Source organism: Barbatula barbatula (genome assembly GCF_947034865.1).
Source record: "Barbatula barbatula genome assembly, chromosome: 14".
In the NCBI taxonomy this organism is placed as follows: Eukaryota; Metazoa; Chordata; class Actinopteri; order Cypriniformes; family Nemacheilidae; genus Barbatula; species Barbatula barbatula.
This window is the reverse complement of record NC_136777.1, coordinates 2,926,140-2,944,596: the sequence shown is the minus strand read 5'-3', so window position 1 is coordinate 2,944,596 and position 18,457 is coordinate 2,926,140.

The following is an 18,457-nucleotide window of genomic DNA, read 5'->3' as shown; positions in this document are numbered from 1 at the left end:
TTTCAATTTGTTTGATGATCTGAAACACACAAGTGTGACAAACATGCAAAAAACTACCAAATCAGGAAGGGGGCTATTAAAGGTAATTGGATTACATCTTTTCAAAAACAACGCCTTAAGTGTGACATCATATACCATTGCAAATATTTACTTTATTTATGGTAATTTTGTATGGCTATAGCTTAGTGTATCTGCACCTTTAAGAATAAATCCTCATTAAACTATTAGAAAAGTCACAGGCAGATGAGAGAGAGAGAGAGAGGTGCCAGTCTGATGGTTTTGACCTCACTGATCTCAGTTTAGTGTTTTGGAGCTGTGAATCTCTTCCCGTTATGTGTGATTGAGATTTTAATTGAGCACAGATGCGAATGTGTCACGGTGCTCAGAAGAACAAGCTGTTTGGTCGGTCAGAGAGGATGAACTGATGGCAGCTGGTTGCGAACTTTATGGTGGTATCAAACTTCAGGGCTAGATGGAGTGGATAGCTTAATAGACACGGCCATGCAAACAGACTGCAAAGTATCGAGCATCCTGATACTTCTATTAGTTCAAGGACTGGGAGGTCGGTTTCCCATTTAGTTCGATTACGGGAGCAGACCCGGGTTCGGAAGTCAGCGTTCACATCACCCAAAAGAACCAAACTCGGGTGCGCACCAAAAGTGCTAGTGTGAAACCGCCCTAAGTGTTGACGCAATGTTGTCCTGAGATTTGAGATATATAAGCTAATGTTCATTATTTGGGCGGGTCTTGATCTCAACAATTCAAATTTAATAGGGGTGCACGATAAATTATCGGCCATATCAGAATCGGCCGCAAAAAAAATTTAGGGCGATAAATTGTAGATGAGAAATGATTCATCATTTTCTCTGGTCAAACCATTTTAGCAGGACGCTGTTCACGGTTTAAGCCCAGTACACTACTGTCTTTCTGTCATGATCATTCACTTACTGCTATTATCTAAACATTCGTTGATGTATGAATGTGTAAATAACAGGAACAAAAGCACATTGTTTAGATCTTCGGTGGTACCCTACCCTTGAACTGCGAATCCTGTACTGACGATAAATCCAATATAAATGCAAAAATATTTGATCATTCGTCATTTTATTCAGTTGCTATTTTTTTGTTTTACAACCTTTTCTAAGTTATATAATTAGGGATGAAATAATGTGACACAGATATTAATATACTCTCAATTTCCTTATTCTTGCCCTGTTTTAAAAAAAGCTGTATTTTGGCTTTCATTTATTTTTATTTGCCAGACTTGATATATAAACAGGCTATCATTCAAACTATTAATACCCATATCCCATATTTTTAATAACAGTTCTTATTTTCACCCCATAAAATTTAATTATGAAACATGATTTCGGTTTTCTGACTTTTTTTCATTGTGTTATCTGCTTTTGATTGATGTGCTGGGGAGAGGGTCAGCTCAGAAATCGGCATGTTGTGCTTCATTCAGCGCTGAGCATTTAAAAGCATACGATGCCATCTGCTTTCCGCAGCTTCTTCACATCATATGCCGACCGGTCTGCACAACAGAGAGAGAGTGCACGAGCTCACCGTTCATTCTTTCCTGCAGTCTTCACAAGCGTGGCAACATTGCTCATAAATCACATTCAATGATCAAATAAAAAACTAAAATGTTGTTGTAGGAAAAACCCAGTTTAAAGACGATTGCTGTCTGATGCTTTCTGTCTTGTTAGACTATTATTAAGGACACTTTTCTGGGTTGCTCTGGAAGAACATCTATCATTTGTTTATAAAATAAATATTATACCAGAAAAGTTTAAAAGTTAAAGGATCTTTATCTAGTGTAAGGCTCACATCATTTTCCATTAATGGTTACTTTGTTTTTGGCAGTGAATGGTTTCAAATAAAAGCCGTTGTCAACTTTCCGCCTTTTGTTTCAGTCTCAGAAAATGTTATGATAATATTTAGATATTGTATATGGTATATCAGTATATCGGTTATCGTCGTATTTTAACAAATTATCGGCCAAAATTTACATATCGGGGCATCCCTAAAATGCATTAATTTCATCTCACACGAAATGCATTTATTTTTAATATTTGTCCACACCGCTATTCTATATGTAAACTTTTATTAATAAGGTGATGTGGACCAGTATGTTATTCTTCTGTTGAACGGTATAATGTTTAAAGTAGGCAGGAAAGAATCAGTAAAGTTTGTGGAGACATAGATACAGAGAGGGAGATATGGATAACATCAATGCCCTCAGTGTTTGTCCATAAGTCAAAGCTGGAGGATTTGCAGTATTCAATTACAGCCCGGCTCATAAATAATCGGACAGAGGCTGGTCATAATACCCTATTCACTGTTAGCTTTACAGCGTGACAAATACTTGCTGTTGGTATTTATCTACAGAATGTGTGTGTGTGTGTGTGTGGATACAGCGAGGAAAGGGTGTTAAAAGTAAAATTCTTGAGGGATCCCTATGACCTCTTAAACATAAATGTCACTTTGTATACCCTTTAAATGATCAGAATGTCATTTTGCCGTTCAAATGACAATTATATAAGTTATATTAAATGTATTAATTTAAATGTAGTAATTTAGCAGACGCTTTTTGTCCAAAGTGACTTACAGAGAGTTTAGGAAGCAATAAATCGATATGTCAAACTGGGTCAATAAAGCGCTAACACCAAGTTACTAGTTTCCAGAAAAGAGAGACAGAGTAAACTGTTTGTTTTATCATTTACCTGTCGAGTATTCAAAGAAAAGGTTGTTTTTTGAAGATGTTATTCAACTAAAGAGAACTGTAAGCTTTTTTCATACTTTTCAACTCCCTTTTCAGCTCAAACTGAATGAACCAGTCTTACTAAATAAGCCCATTCACACCCTGCGTTCTCTCGTGCTTTGAATGATTCACTGATCTCTTATATTCTGTCAAATCAAACAGGTTCAAATGAGTCATTTGTTCGCGAGTTGTTCTGACCGCAATGCACATTCATACTGTCGAGCTCGAGCCATCTGCACAGCTTAAAATATGATGTACGCCACCTAAACAGCCGTTACATACAGCTAATACAGCTCCTAATAGCTCTTTAGGAGGAAATTAAACTGCAACGCCTCAAGAAACAGCGCCACCATCGCACCGTATTGCGGTTAGAAATGACAGTCCATTGAGTGCAGTGTTTTTTTGTGAAGACACTTCCTTTTGGTGAGTCAGAGGCGACCTCCAATTTTTCAATGGAGGTATAACTCAAGAGTCGGTGTTTAGAGGTATAGTGTGTGTGTTTAGATGTTTGTGTGTTTACTGTATTGTTTGTGCATGTTTTAGGGTATTTTGTCTGTGTATAAGAGGTGTATTTTGGGTGTATTCAGGTGTGCTCTCTGAGGTCATGTTGCTCATTGTGTTCTGTTGCTCTGGTAACTGCAATATGAAGCTCTGACCACGGCAGATACAGTGACGTCTGCATCCAAACATCTCTTCTGAGTATGTGTGTAAAGTTGTAGTAGTAGATAGACGGAGTTGGGATCTGTGTGTGAACTTCGTGTGTGTTTAATGAATTTAGTGATCCTGAGATGTTTGTACGTCGAAGAAGCAAGTCATTTAAAGAAGCATGGCTGTAACAAATTGCTATTGATCATGTAATGTCGTAATTGTGAATATTGATTCTTCAGCTTTTTGGAATTGTGTTTAATGTTGATAAAGTAATTTTACCTTTCAGGAAACACATCACATCACATGTAGCCAGTTTGTGGCGCAACAGGCAAAAGCTTCTCATCGTTGTCTAGAGGTGGAAAAGGCAAAAATATATAAATGAAATTGTCTGTTTTATTCCAACCAAAAGAACTTAAACTTGCATCGCTGCGTAATTGTGATTTCCGAGCTAGTAGAAACCTTGCTGGAGGACTTTAAAACAACATTAGTGGAGAGCGGGGTAGTGAGGTGTGCCAGACTACATTGATAAATGTGCATTTGGCTATCTTCTGTACCTCTGACCCTTTGTGTTTATGCCGTCCCTCCCTCCCTTCTCTCTTTCTTTCTCTGTGTCTGTCATCCTCACAAACATAAACAATATAAGGAACGTAAGAGATCATTTTTCTGTGTATTTTCATACATTTGTGAGTATGCTTTTGTAAGACAAAATAAAGGGACTGATCGGTTGGCTGAAGGTACAGGTGCACTTTCTTCTCCATTTTTGTATTTATTCTTTCACTCGTCTGCTGTCAAGAAAGCTGAAAGTCCCTCCGCCTGATGGGTTTATTGTAGCAGCGGACTGCTTCACAATGCATCCGCCACCCGCCCAATATCTCTCTTCTTCACTCTTTCTGGATTCCGACAGTTTGTTTTGCAATGCAATGATAGAGGGAACCCAAACAAATTCTGTGTTGAGCGAGGGATGAGGCAGACAGAAGAAAAAAGGGAGAAAGAATATCAGTCGTCCTCCAGCTCTGCTTGCCTCTGACAGGTTATTGATTTATGCATTTTGTCTGCGCAGTGAGCTTGTCTTGCCTACTTCGAAGTTTTTCGGCACACAAACACACAGTCAACCCCTCAGCTCTGATACACAGTCAGCGTGTGCCTGTGGTACTCAAAAACGCTCATTTTCTGACCTTTCCTATTCGCTTTTATGAACCGTTTTTTATCTGTTCGAATTCAGGTTTGTGTTGTGCATTCAGAGTGACTGTTATATACACATTTATTATCAGATTATTTGCTATCCTTATAGTGCATGTGCATATTGTAAACGCAATTTTCGCAGATGTTTATGAATGCTCAGGTGCTTCTGATAAGCTGTAAAGGAAGGTTTCTTAAAGGTCCGGTTGACATCCAGTTTCTGCGAATCTCATATTAATCTTGAGTACCTATAGAGCAGTATTGCATAGGCTACTTCGTATCTTTAAAGAGTATTTAGTTTGATCACATTTATAAAATATAGACACATTTGTACGATTATTTCTGGAAAAAAACGACCTCCTGGGGGTGTGCGGGGTGAGGAACTAAATCACGAGCACACAATACATTATTGCATTGATTCACTAGAGGTTGGTGTTGTTTACATTATGCATGTACACGCCGATTGCCTACAAAACACAGACTATGTGACTTAGTTTCACTTAAAGCATGCATCTTTTAGCGCTGGGACCCCGCCATCTATCAGTTTCAAACGATCTGCAAATCCAGTATTATATCCACCAATTATATAACATCCATCACTGAAATGCCATGAACAAACCATCACGCCTCAACTTCTCTCACTATCGCAAGAGTATCGAGCTGACAAGTTGACCATGTTTAGCATGAGTAGCCAGGACATTTAACATTGTAAAGAAGTCAGAATGCATGAAACAGGGTTAAATCACCCCTTTAGACAAATGTAGCCTAAACATAAATGGTGTATTTTATGATAAATAGGAGAGGTTCTGTTTTATAACCAAGATAAAATCACCACACACACCTAAAGAGCTAAAGCCAGGGCATTAGCATTAGCCATTACGTTCTTTTTGGCTAAAGGTTATAGGCTCTCCATTTAGCATCTATGGCTTCTCCCTGCCGCCTGCTACTCACTCACAGCGGGGCAATATTGATGACATTTTCCCTCTGAATGGACGGTTTATCCAATAAGATGCTAGGTTTGTCGTTATACAGTATGCGTCCTCTGAACAAAAGTCGCCAAAGGGGTCGTAAAAACTAGTGAAAACGTTGCAAACTAAGCAAAAATGGCCAAACAAATTATGAATGAATGGGAAACTGTAGTCACTGTAGTCATGGCCGGGAGGATTTTTGGCGTGTTGGCCCGCCACGTCAAAATGATTGTAGCATAAACATTGGAGGTATAACACTTATGTATGGCCCCTTTATTGACAATTGTCCATCACTGGTTTTGAATGAAGATAAAAAACTTTTCCCCCTTTAAATAAAAAAGTATAATTTTTATTTATTCAGTAAATTCTTTTATTCCAAGAGACTTGAAATTGGAAGAAATCACAAGTAATTTGTCATACGGACACAACAATAGGCTATATGGATTATGCAATGCTCATTCTAGTGTACAAGTACAGTAAGATCGGTACACATGCTGTTAAGATGCTTTGGATAAAAGGATCTGCCAAGTGCGCACAAGTAATTCCTTTGGAAACAAATGAGTGCTATCAGTATTAAGGAAAACTAGACAATTGTGAAGTTCTTGTCTTGTTTCTTTAAGGTGAGTCGCTGTGAAGGGATGTCACTCATGGTTAGTCTATCATATTTCTGCTCTGTTTCAGCTCAACGCTGTGTCTGAGATGCACACGCTGGCTCACGGAGCGCTCTACAGGAGACCTGATGGAATTCATTTAGTCAGGCACTTAGAGAGAGAGGAAAAAATAAGGTGAACACAGAGAGAGAGAGAGAGAGAGAGAGAGAGAGAGAGAGACCTCACACAGTTGTGTCTGGGTGAGATGTGTTTGAGCGGTTGTGACAGGATGAACTGCGGCACGGCTTCTCGCTGGGACCCCATCCTGTTGCAGTAATTACCGTCTCTACAGGTCGCCCAAACCTTCTCGTGAATAAATACACAAATACAAACACATTATTCACCATCACAACTGTGAAGGCCTTTTTCAAGCAGATACCTCCACACATGACACAATTTGACACACTTATAGCACTGACCTGTTGTTCTGTTGAACACAAAAGAAGATATTTGGAACAATGAAGGAACGCAATCCGTTCTGGGGCACTTTTGACAACCATTGTCATTTTTCCTACTGTGCTAGTCAATGGTGGCCAAGAACTGTTTGGTTACAAGCATTCTTCCAAATATATTTCTCTGTGTTCATTAGAACAAACACATTTATACAGATTTGGAACAACTCGAGGGTGAGTAAATGATGACAGCATTTTTATTTTTGGGTGAACTGTCCCTTTAATTGTAATTGTAATGGAGCTGGAGCGAATGAATTGAATTAGATGTGTGTACTCTCTGCTCTATGCCCTTAAAACTCTCTTCATAATGTCCTTTGAACTTCACCACAAACAAGCCATCAAACATTTATATCAAGATTTACAAGCCCTTGTACGTGATGGCGTTTTTGAAGTGAATTGATGCAGTAGTCATATTCCAGTCAGCAGATGGCTTTGTTGGGTTATGGAGGTTTTTATTGTATTTTAATGGTGGATAACGGCTGATTAAACCTCTGATTATCTGCCAATAATCCAAATGATGTTGTTGAAAGCCTGCACACATACAGGTCGTCATAATTGATGACGTCACTTCTTGAGTGTTATCACAATGTGACGGGACTTTCTGAATAAATATCACGTTGCTCAGTCGGTAGAGCATTGGGTTCGATTCCTAGAGAACACGCATTCATATATAAATGTATCTTATAAAATTAAATACAGAGCGAGCGAGTTAATATGTGGTGTTTTACGATGCTTAACATCAGATTGTTTCAATAAACACCTCATTTCACTCTTGGGCAGCCGTTGTCGACGTGTATCCGACCCGTGATCCTTTAGCTGCTCGCGAAGACGGAGTGAGAAATAAGAGGCAGATCAAGAGGGAAGACAAGCATGTCGCTTCAACTGCAGAGAGAGACAGATCTGATAAATGACAGGAAGCGAGAGAGTAGTAAGAGAAGGAGAAGAACCGTGAGAGGACAAGAGAAAGACAAAGAGAGAGACTTCACGAGTTCGCCCTCGCCAATAAACAGCTCCTTGTTGGGATAGATGGTAAAGCATGGGAATGCAGGTTATGCGTATTTGGCGTGTTGTACAGGGAGTGGGCTCCGAGCCCGCCGGATCTATCCGAACCCGGAGCACTCTACCCTGCTCAGTGCAAGTGCTCCGGGCTCGGAACCGGCTCGAGCTCAGAACACACCCCCCCCCCCCCCCCCCCCGAGGGTCCTGCGGGACTTTAGAGAAAATTAGAGGAGCTGGGGTGGAGGAGGGATGGTTATCTGGCAAGATGCAACAGGTAAGATTGTTTGTCTATTTATGATAGAGCTTGCAGGAGCTGATAGGGTAGATAGAGTGATTGCTGATGGTGAACCAGCCTAGATCATTAAGTAGAGATTGCGTGCTCTGCTGATAGGTGACTGCTGCTGATGGAACATCGGGCTGATTTATATGCTTAGGTTCCTCCCGAACTTTGTTAATAAAACATCATATTGTAAATATGAAATGCAGACGAATGGAAAGAATGGACATTAGGGGTAAAGTCTAAAATAACAGGCTGTCTTTATACAGGAATAGTTCACACAAATATGATTTTGTCATCGTTTATTCATGCTGTTCCAAACCCGAAACAAAGTTTTTGGGACATTTTAGAAGTCAGTACAAGTTAATGGATATCCAAAATCAGAGTTTTTTTCATGCATCTGTTTGGGCTCTTCGTCCATTTATGTTTTTCCCTCATTGTCACCCAATGCAAGTTGGGATCAGATTGTTATACTTTTTCAGAATTCGTTCATCCAATTTGATGCTAAATCAATTTTGTCAGCACATGCATATAAATGATGCTATCGTTGAGCGCTGGTAAATCTTGGTCTGAAGTGGAGTTTAGTGCTCTGCTCGAGATGATGTGACTCCCGTATTTCCATCAGCATATTTGGGCTTATTTACTCTGTTTGTTTAGTGAAGTGTAAGTTGTGTTTAATGTCTCAGCATCTGCGTCTGGATGTGTACGGCATTACAAGCTGATGTGCTTTCAGAAGGATCGACATAACGGTTTGCCTGCAAGCGTTTGAAGGAGAATGCATTTATCTGGCAAAAACATTTCAAGTCAGACTTGCAGTTATATATTATATAATAGGTTGTTTATCACTCAAGTAGATATAACTGTGCTTATAAGTGAATATACCGAATGTTGAGTGCCGAATATAATGTTAAAAAGTGAAGAGAGACATTTTAAGAATTAAATAATAATATTTTCTTATTTAAAACTGGACAAAATAAGTTGCATATATCTAGATACATTTCACTAGACTGCTACACAAATTATTCTGTTCAAAAGTTTACTTTGATATTGTGTGCGTCGCCTCGTTGAGGATCTGTGATTGTTTGCAGACTTCTGAGTGAAATAAGCAGTGCATGTTGGGTAAACAAAGATGTTGTTGATGTACCAGGAGGCTTTTTGTCAAGAACAGGCAGTATCTATCACAAATCGATGTCCACCGTTATGGATTTTTCTCTGGCCGATATTTAGAAATCAGGCCAGTCGGTGGCCGATATATAGGATGCCGATTTTTTCCACCTTCATCTCATAAAATCTAAAAGTTAAGTAATAAGAAGTGATACAGAATATTGCTTAAATTAAACATTCATTGAAGACATGTCTCTTCAAATCAGTGCACTTGGTTGAGAAAGATTGAGTAAGTGTTTATTGTAGGGTACAAGATAGCAGTATAACTCATAGTCCAAACTATTAAGCACCTTCTAAAATTGGTATGTTTGTTGACAGACGCTGCTATTAGTCAAATGGTCACAATCTAAGTGAAAACTAAAATCACTCATATTACACAGCCACAGATTTCTAACACGCGCTTACAGTTCCTGCGTGTCTCACGGCTCTCAGAGATTAAATTAACAACGCTTCTCTCTGTATGTTTTTCTGCGTTCATATGTAAATTGTGTGCACTTATTTCGTCCATTTGATAGAAAGATTGACCAAAAGGCATCTTAATACCAGCTACTAAAATCAGCCCGATGAATCTTCTTATCACAAACAGCTCCAAACTGTTTCTGAAGCTCAAAGAGTCAATACATAAAATATTAGGATCAAGCTAGAATATTATGTATCCTTTCAAATGTTATAAAAATGTTTTTTTAAAGTTGTATTGTGGAATATATCGTTGATGTCCTTCTGAACCCTCTTATGTCTGAATTCAGTTTTTCAGGAAATGGAAATGACTATACTTTTTTGTACTGTGTTGTCAAAATTGACAAGCACTTTATAATACTTTGCTTTGGTTAGATATTTGCAAACACAGAGACAAACATAAAGGTAAAATCATGAAATAAACAATTTCAGAGTTTAATCGGAGAGTAATAAAAAAAGAAGAGATTAACTTGCAGATTATGCAAGGGGTGTGTACATTTATGACCAAAGCAGCATGTGGGTTTGCATAAGTGAGAGCTTGGTTGTGGTTTGACCTCAGAGAGACTTTCATTGAATGAAGTTCAACATAAATATCAAAAGGGGAATATAAAGTGTCTGAAAGGATGCAGAAAGGGATCATGTTGTTTTCTCACTGCTGGAGCGGAGTGATTTTGCAGAAAACGCGAAGGTTTTGTTCTGGGTGGGGTCAGGCCACGGCAGTCACACACATTGCCTTTCTGACAAAGTGCAAGGCCGTGGTGACCCAACATCCAGCTGTCTGCTTTGAATTCCAAAGCATGTCTTTATTGCTTCCCTGACTGCTCTTTTCCTGATCGTGTGAGGAATCTATTTTGTATGCACACAGAAGAGAGATGTGCACACCTGTCTTAATGCCAGCAGGCACGCGGGGACAGTGATTTAGGTACGACGGTAATCTCTGTGGTCGGTTGCTTGTTTGTAAGATGCAACAATATGTGAACTGTAGACCCCAAGCCCCAGTAGGTTTCTCATTAGTAAAATGAAGGTTAAGTTATAAAAAGGCAAAAGTTTGCCGGGTTGGATTATGCATCGCCCCTGGGGGCCGGTAACCTTTTTATTGATTGGTAGCCTTTTTCATTTTTGCGTGATACATTAAAAACAAGCTTTTCAAACTGTAATCAACCAATTTACCGCTTGAAAGCCTCTTGAAAATGAATTACATTCTTTTTTCAATTACCTTTGTTATACATGAGTGGTTTTATAACAACAACAAAAAAAAGCAGAGAATCTGTGTATTAATTTGGACCTAGAGGTTGTGTCACGAGTAGCTGTGTAAATCAACACACACAACAAGGAGTTACATCCAGGTTCATAATAAAGAATCCTTGGGAAGATCGACACATAAACACACGAACATCTAACCATTAACAATAACCGATAAAGAACTGAGGATAACACAGGGTTTAAATACAGATGACAAACAAAGTGGACTGATGAACTAATGGAACACGGGTGAACTGATGAACTAATGACAAATTATTGACACAGGAATGAACAGACACGAAAACCAGAACTAAAACATAACTGAATAGTTCGCCCATGCAGGACATGGAGCAGGAGAGGGGAAACACTAAAAAAGAGGCTGTTATGAATCCATGGAGGTATTGATTGAAGGAGGTGCCAGGGTGGAGTCAGTGGTGGCAACACCAGTGGGCCAACTGAAAGAGACGCAGCCGATGGCGGAGGAGCCCAGGGTCAGAGAGCAAGGGTGACACAGACGATCCAGAAGGCCAAGGAAGAACTGACGGCAAAGGCTGACTGAGGCTGGGATCTGGAAGACTGCGGCAGAGTCAGAGCGACCGAGGATGAAAGTGGAGCCGGAGGGACGAGACTGACAGAGCCTAAGGTGACGGATGGTCGAAGACTGACCAAGGCGGAGCCGGAGGGACGAGGAAGCCTGGTGGAGCTGGTGGGATGATGGGACACGGTGGAGATGAGGGAGCCAGGAGCCAAGGTGAAGCCGCTGGGTTGAGGGCCGAGGTGGAGTCCGGGACTCAGAGGCTGGAGGGGGGTCTCGGACGCTAGAGACAGATACTCAACCCCTGATGTAGCCTCCCTCTGCCGCCTCTGACGTTTCCACTCAGTCCTTCAGCCCTGGGCCTGCTGGCATCTGGAGACCCCTCAGCTCACCCTCTGCACACCAGCACCGTTGGGTCAGATGAGCTTCAGGAAATATCAGCGGCAAATATCAGCGGGACGGCTGGGGAAGCCATCCGGGGAGAGGGAAAAAAACTAAATGTGAAAAATGCCACTATAAACATACTTTTTATGTTGGTTATTCTGTAATGTGCACGACAAGGAGTATCATCCAAATAGTTATTTAATGTAGAATCCAGGGGAAGAACGACACAGGAACACAAGAACACGTAACCATAAACAATAACCGATAAATAACTTAAACACAGATGGCAAACAAAGGGAATGGATGTACTAATGGAACACGGGTGAACTGATGAACCAATGACGTTTAATTAACACAAGAATGAACAGACACGAAAACCAGAACTAAAACACAACAGAACCGTGAGAGGCTGTTGGTTTTGGGATATTTTCGTTATTTCTTTTGGCTCATTAGAACAATTAATGCGTGGACATGAGGGTTTGTAGCTTTGATCTTGACTCAGAGCACTATACAGCCATGGAGAAAATGAAGAGACCATTTCATTGAATCATCCTTTCTAAATACTGTGGACATTCCAGTCTATTGTATGTTAAATTTCAACTTAATCAAACCTCAGGAGTGACATAAGGTCATCCAACTGCAATGCGGAAGACTGACAGCATGACAAGACACATCAAAAGGTTTTTTTATTTTTCCTAAATACATTTTGAAATATTCGTGTTGTATTGCTGTGAATCTGAACTTGTTTTCTTTGCAGTATTTGAGGTCTGAAAAAACCAAAAGCATCTTTTCTGTTAATTTTTACCAATTTCTCCAATTTCTTTTTCTGCCAATAAATGCAAATAGAAACAATATTTCTATTCGAAGTTTTTGAGAAATATTGTTAGTAGAATGAATCTTTTTAGTTTCTGTTCACATTATAATATATATAATGTACTAGTGTAATTGACAAGTTCCTGTACATTGTTACATTTCTGTCCCTTTATTTACAATGGCATTAGCAGAGCACAATATAAGGAGGTGGATGTTTGCGGAGCAGACGCAGGTGGATTGAGCGCAGTCTGACAGCACTTTTTCACTGCGGTATCTTCAGCTTCACAGTGGGCTGAGAGAAGGTTTGAGTCGGCATGACGCCTGGGAACTCTGTTTATTATATCACCCAGGAAACTGCGAGACGCCAAATGAAAACAAATGTGACTATTTCTCCCTCTCGCTCGCTCTTTCTCTTTTTTCGTCTCTCCTCTGTAACACAAAATGCAATTCGCTGCCAAGGTTATAGCACAAATTTCACACCAGGGATTGCCATGCTAACTAAAACATTATAATATGCAGCTCGCTCATTTCATTTCGCTGAAATGCTGGTGGATTTTTGTCGAGCATGTTCTCCGTTACTGAGTCTGCGGGGAAGACTTGCGCTGTTCCAGTCTGGCTGTAATTCACTTAGCTGACATCAACTTTCTGTGTTTCTTGAAGGCTTTAACCATGAGGGCAGATTTTGAACAAACTCATCTGTGGAAGAACAAAATGTATTGACAATAGTACAGATCACAGACAGATGGTTTGTGTGTCATGGTGAGGTCGAACCACTGAATAATGAGTCTATCATTGGGACTGAGGATGTGGATCAAGAATCTGCTTGTATAGATAGACTGTTAAGTAGACAAACAGACAGATAGACAGGCGTATGGCCAGATTTATAGGCAGATTGCTAGATAGATAGACAAGTAGTGAGATAATAGACTGCTGGATAGATAGACCGGTGGATGGATAGATTGAAAGCTGGATATAGACAGATAGACAAGTAGATGGATACATTTATATGAAGATAGCAGCATAGACAGACAGACAAGTAAACAGATAGACAGGTTGAAAGGCAGAAAGGCTGCAAATATACAGATAGATAAACAGGTTGATTGATAGGCAGATAGCTGGATAGACAGACAGATAGATAGAAAGTTAGACAGGCAGACAGGTAGATGGATAGATGAATAAATTGATATGAAGACAGACAGACAAGTGGACATATAGACAGGCAGACAAGTGGATAGGCAGATAGCTGTATAGACAGACAGACCGATAGAGAGCTAGATAGATAGACAGCTAGATGGATAGATAGACAAGTAGGCAGATAGACGGCTATGTGGATTTGAAGATAGCTGCATAGATAGACAGACAGACAGACAGACAGACAGGTGGATGGATAGATTGATAGCTGGATATAGACAGATAGACAAGTAGATGGATAGACAGACTGACATACGATTAGACAGATAGACAGGTTGAAAGACAGACAGTCTGCAAATAGACAGCTAGATGCGTAGACAGACAGATAGACAGGTAAATTGATAGGCAGATAGCTGGATAGACAGACTGATAGATAGATGTATAAATGTATATGAAGATAGGCAGATATCTTCATCTTAAATATGTGCGTGCTTGCATGTGTCAGTGTGTGTTGTGCTTCTCTGCGTGTGGAGTTGTGTTTAATGCATGTGGGCCTGTGTGCGTGTCTGTTTTCTGTGTGCGTTCACTTTTTTTGTTTCTACTTTAATGTTTTGCTTATAGTCAATATGTTTCATGTACAGCTGCTTCGTAACAATTAACATTGTAAAAAGCGTCATATAAATAAAGTTGACTTGACTTGACAGACCAAAAGCAGCTGCGTGATAGTGAGCTTGAAACTCTTAATAATGAATTCATCATGGACACTGAGAAGGTGGATCAAGTATCTGGTTGCTCTTAACAGTGTCCTGCCAACACAACCTGACACAAATTGATGGCATTGATGTTTTAACAAACAACCGTCGATGAATTTAGTTTTACCTGTTGTTTATCATGAACTTACAATTTGCATACAGCATCACTCCACAAGGAGGTCCATGTTGTGTGTTACAGATTTAAATCCGAAGAGACAGGGCTGAACGTCATTAAGCAGATCTATTTCCTGGTACGAGGAGAGAATTAGTGTCTTATCTGCGTCCCTGCGGACGTCTTTAACGCCACAGCATTAACAGTAAATACCAGCAAAACAAACACGCTCAACCAATCCCAGCACGGTAATTAGCCTAATTAAACAGAGGTTGTGCTCGCCGTGATTATACATCATTAATTTCGACCTTACAGTCGCTGTAATTAAGTCGCACATCACATCGGCACCCTTGTAAATATCATCTTCACTCCTCTTACCCCCACGATTACTTATTTAATTCATTTCTTTTATTTTTCCTCCGAGAGTGAAAGAGACGCCGCCGAGATGATTAGCAGCATGCGCGTCTCGATTAGCTCTCGGTGTGTGTGAGTACCGTACTCTGTGGGAATTCCTCGTCGAGCGAGCCCTCCCCATCACTCCAGCCGGTGTGAAACTATTCTTCATTTTAATGCATAAATTATATGCGTATTAATCATTAATGCTGTCTAAATAATACTCCTCCCCTCCAGCGATATCATCTGTTCAGGGGCGGCACGTATCTGAACGTGCTATTAAAGGAAAAAAAGGAAAGCATACGGTTGGTTGATGTGCGTTGTTAACTGCAGATTATTGTGACGAATGTTGCGGTTGTACTTTGACCTGCTTTATGATAAACATTTAACATCTTTTATTGCAGCCGCTGTTTGGAAGAAAAATAACATAAAATTGTTAATGGTTTGTAGCATTAGACAGCATATTTTTATAGGTACTTGTAGTGCCTCTTTTTTTAAAGGTCCGGCACTTTCTGCCAATCTCAAATTGATCCGGAGTACCTCTACAGTAGAATTGCATACTTCGTATCTACAAAGAGTATTTAGTTTGGTCACATTTATAAAAGATAGATACAGCTTTACGATTATTTCCCGAAAACAGACGACATCCTGGGGGTGTGCGGTGGGAGGAACTAAATCACGAACCCACAATACATCATTGCATTATCCCAGCATAACTGTTTTGATTCACTATAAATTTGTGTTGTTTACATTATGCATGTTTGCCAACAAACCACAGACATATGACTTAGTTTCACTTACCTTGTGCGTTTCATGTCATCTTTTGATGCTGGGACCGCTCTATCTTTCAAACGATCTGCAAATCCAGTATTATATCCACCATTTATATAACATCCATCACAGAAATGGCGTGAACAAACAAACACACCTCAACTTCTCTCACTATCGCAAGAGTAACGAGATGCAGGCGTGCGTTTCCAGGAGAATTGCCCAATAAGGGACGAAGAAAAGTCGTTACGTAATAGTTTGTCATGTTCAGAAACTTTTTTTCCGAAACCTTGGGGGAGTGTATCGAGCAAAGAAATACTATGTAATACTTATCGTTTGACAAGTTGACCATGTTAAGCATGAGAACACAGCACGTTTAATATTGTAATGAAGGCAGAATGCATGAAATGGCGTTAAACCCCCCCCTTTGAATTAAATGTATATTTTTTAGTTTGAATTTATTTGATTAATATTTTAAATTAGCCCTTATTTTGAGATTTTAAGTTTTTATGTAAATTTTTTGTCACATTTATGGCCTATTTTCTTAGTTTATTATATTTGAGTTCGCTTCATTTAGTGCTCATGACTGTACTTAAATTAAATTCACTTAACTTGTTGCTCATATAGATTGAACCTAAATGTATTTAGCTTTGTATTATCTGCAGAAATGCTGCATTTTTGATGTGGTGAACAGACTTGACAGAAAACAACTTCAGTAACACTACAAATAGCTAAAACCTCCTATTAACAACTATTTAAAATCAGTTCTTATTCTTAGGCTTAAATAATAAAAATATTCAGACGCAAGGGCACATGGGTATTTCACATTGCATTTTCTATTAATAATTTAAGTTCCTTACATTTTTTATGTTTAAATGTAAAGATTTTTGACATGAATATTTTGATTTTTGAAGCATGGATCCAAAATAAGCTACATTTGTATGTATTGTTTAATCACGATAACTTGATTGTTTAAGTACAAACAACATTAGTCTTACATTGGATATATATCGTTTTTAGAAAAAACTAGTGATTGTATTTACATATCATATACTGACATGGTAGGCAACAAAGTTGTAATGAAATGAACCTGTAAACATCACATCTCTCATCATGGATCATGCATTATTGATTTAGAGGGATGGGTTTAACCTCAAACATGTAGATAACCAGCTGTGCTTTGTTTTAATTCTGTTGTCATAGAATATTTAATGCTAAGCTTCAATCACAAAGTTGACCTGCCACTTACATTTGTTCAGCCAACATGTATATTTTTTAACTCATTTATAAACAAAGTATAATAAACTGTTTTTATCATGTCACAGGTGCTGAAGATGTCGTGGTGTGAAGGTTTTGGGGGCAAGATGACTCCGGTCAGGTTGCTACTCAGCTTATTGCTGCTACACACGCTTTGTGAAGGTAATCGCACGCACGCACGCACGCACACACACACACACACACACACACACACACCTTTGTATGTTGATGAACCTCCATTCATCTGATGGTCAAACAAACCAAACCAAAAGCTCTAGTGTTAAAATTTAGATTTTCAGATTATAACTCGGATTATGTTGACGTCAGGATGCCATTCATCTGTTTTTCTTATTTTAAGCTTTTTTACCTTTTCATTTCCTTTTTTGTTCCTCCCCGCATTCCTTTCTTCCTTTCTGCCAACTTTTCTTATCTTTTCTCTGACATCTTACTCCATCACTGCTCTTTCTCGCCTGTCTGTCATCCCTCACTCTGTGTGTGTGTGTTCGCCGTGACTGATGTCTGAAATGAATGCCGGACACCTCCAATCCACCACGGCACGTTTAACAACACGGTGTCACTGCCAGTTAACATCAGAGCAGAAGAGTTATAATTCACTCGCTCTTTTGCTGAAACTCTCTATCATTTACACACTTCATGAATCTCTCTCTCGCTCAGTGGTCCTGTGGGAGCGGTTCTCTCATGGTTGTTAGTTGTTTCTGATTGGTTAAGGGCTTCAGCGTAATGGGGGTGAAATGGGGTGGCGGGGTTGATCCCTGCTTAGCCCTGAACAAACCAGAACTGAATCTCAAACATCACTCTTCAAGGAGAGCGAGCTTAAAGGGATAGTTCACACAAAATGTGTCTTTTTTTGTACATTGAAAGCGGATGGCGACCCACACTGTCAAGCTTCTTAAAGGACGAAACCATCATGCGCCGAAATTCTCTTACAGCTTGTAAGTTTGAGGAACAGACTGAGATTTAAGATGATAAACTTGAACCTGAACCTTTGTCTTTATGGAGCTGTTTGGACAGTGACAGCTACTGGTCTCCATCCACTTTATATGAGGAAAGTATTTACATTGTATCTGAATGTCCATTTAAACCCGTATGACTTGCTTTCTCCTGCAGAACACAAAAGAAGATATTTTGAAGAATGTTGGTAACCAAACAACATCGGCCCCCATTGACTTCTATTGTATGGACACAAAACATCTTATATCTTATTTTGCGTTCCACTCATAACAAAGTTGTATTCAGGTTGTACAATGACACAAGGGTAAATACCGATTTTTTGGGTGAGGTTTCTTTTTAAAGAATTTATATGTGAAGAGGATGGTAGAGGTGAGGTGTTTTCATAATGAATGATGATGGTTGTGTGACAAGATCCGATATGACATGAGGGATTCTGTCCAACTCGTTCACTCAAAAGACCCTCAATCAATGTCACATCCAGAAATTCATGAGGTGTGATGTTATGACATCAGCCGTTATGGTTGTTTTCACTGCGTAACAG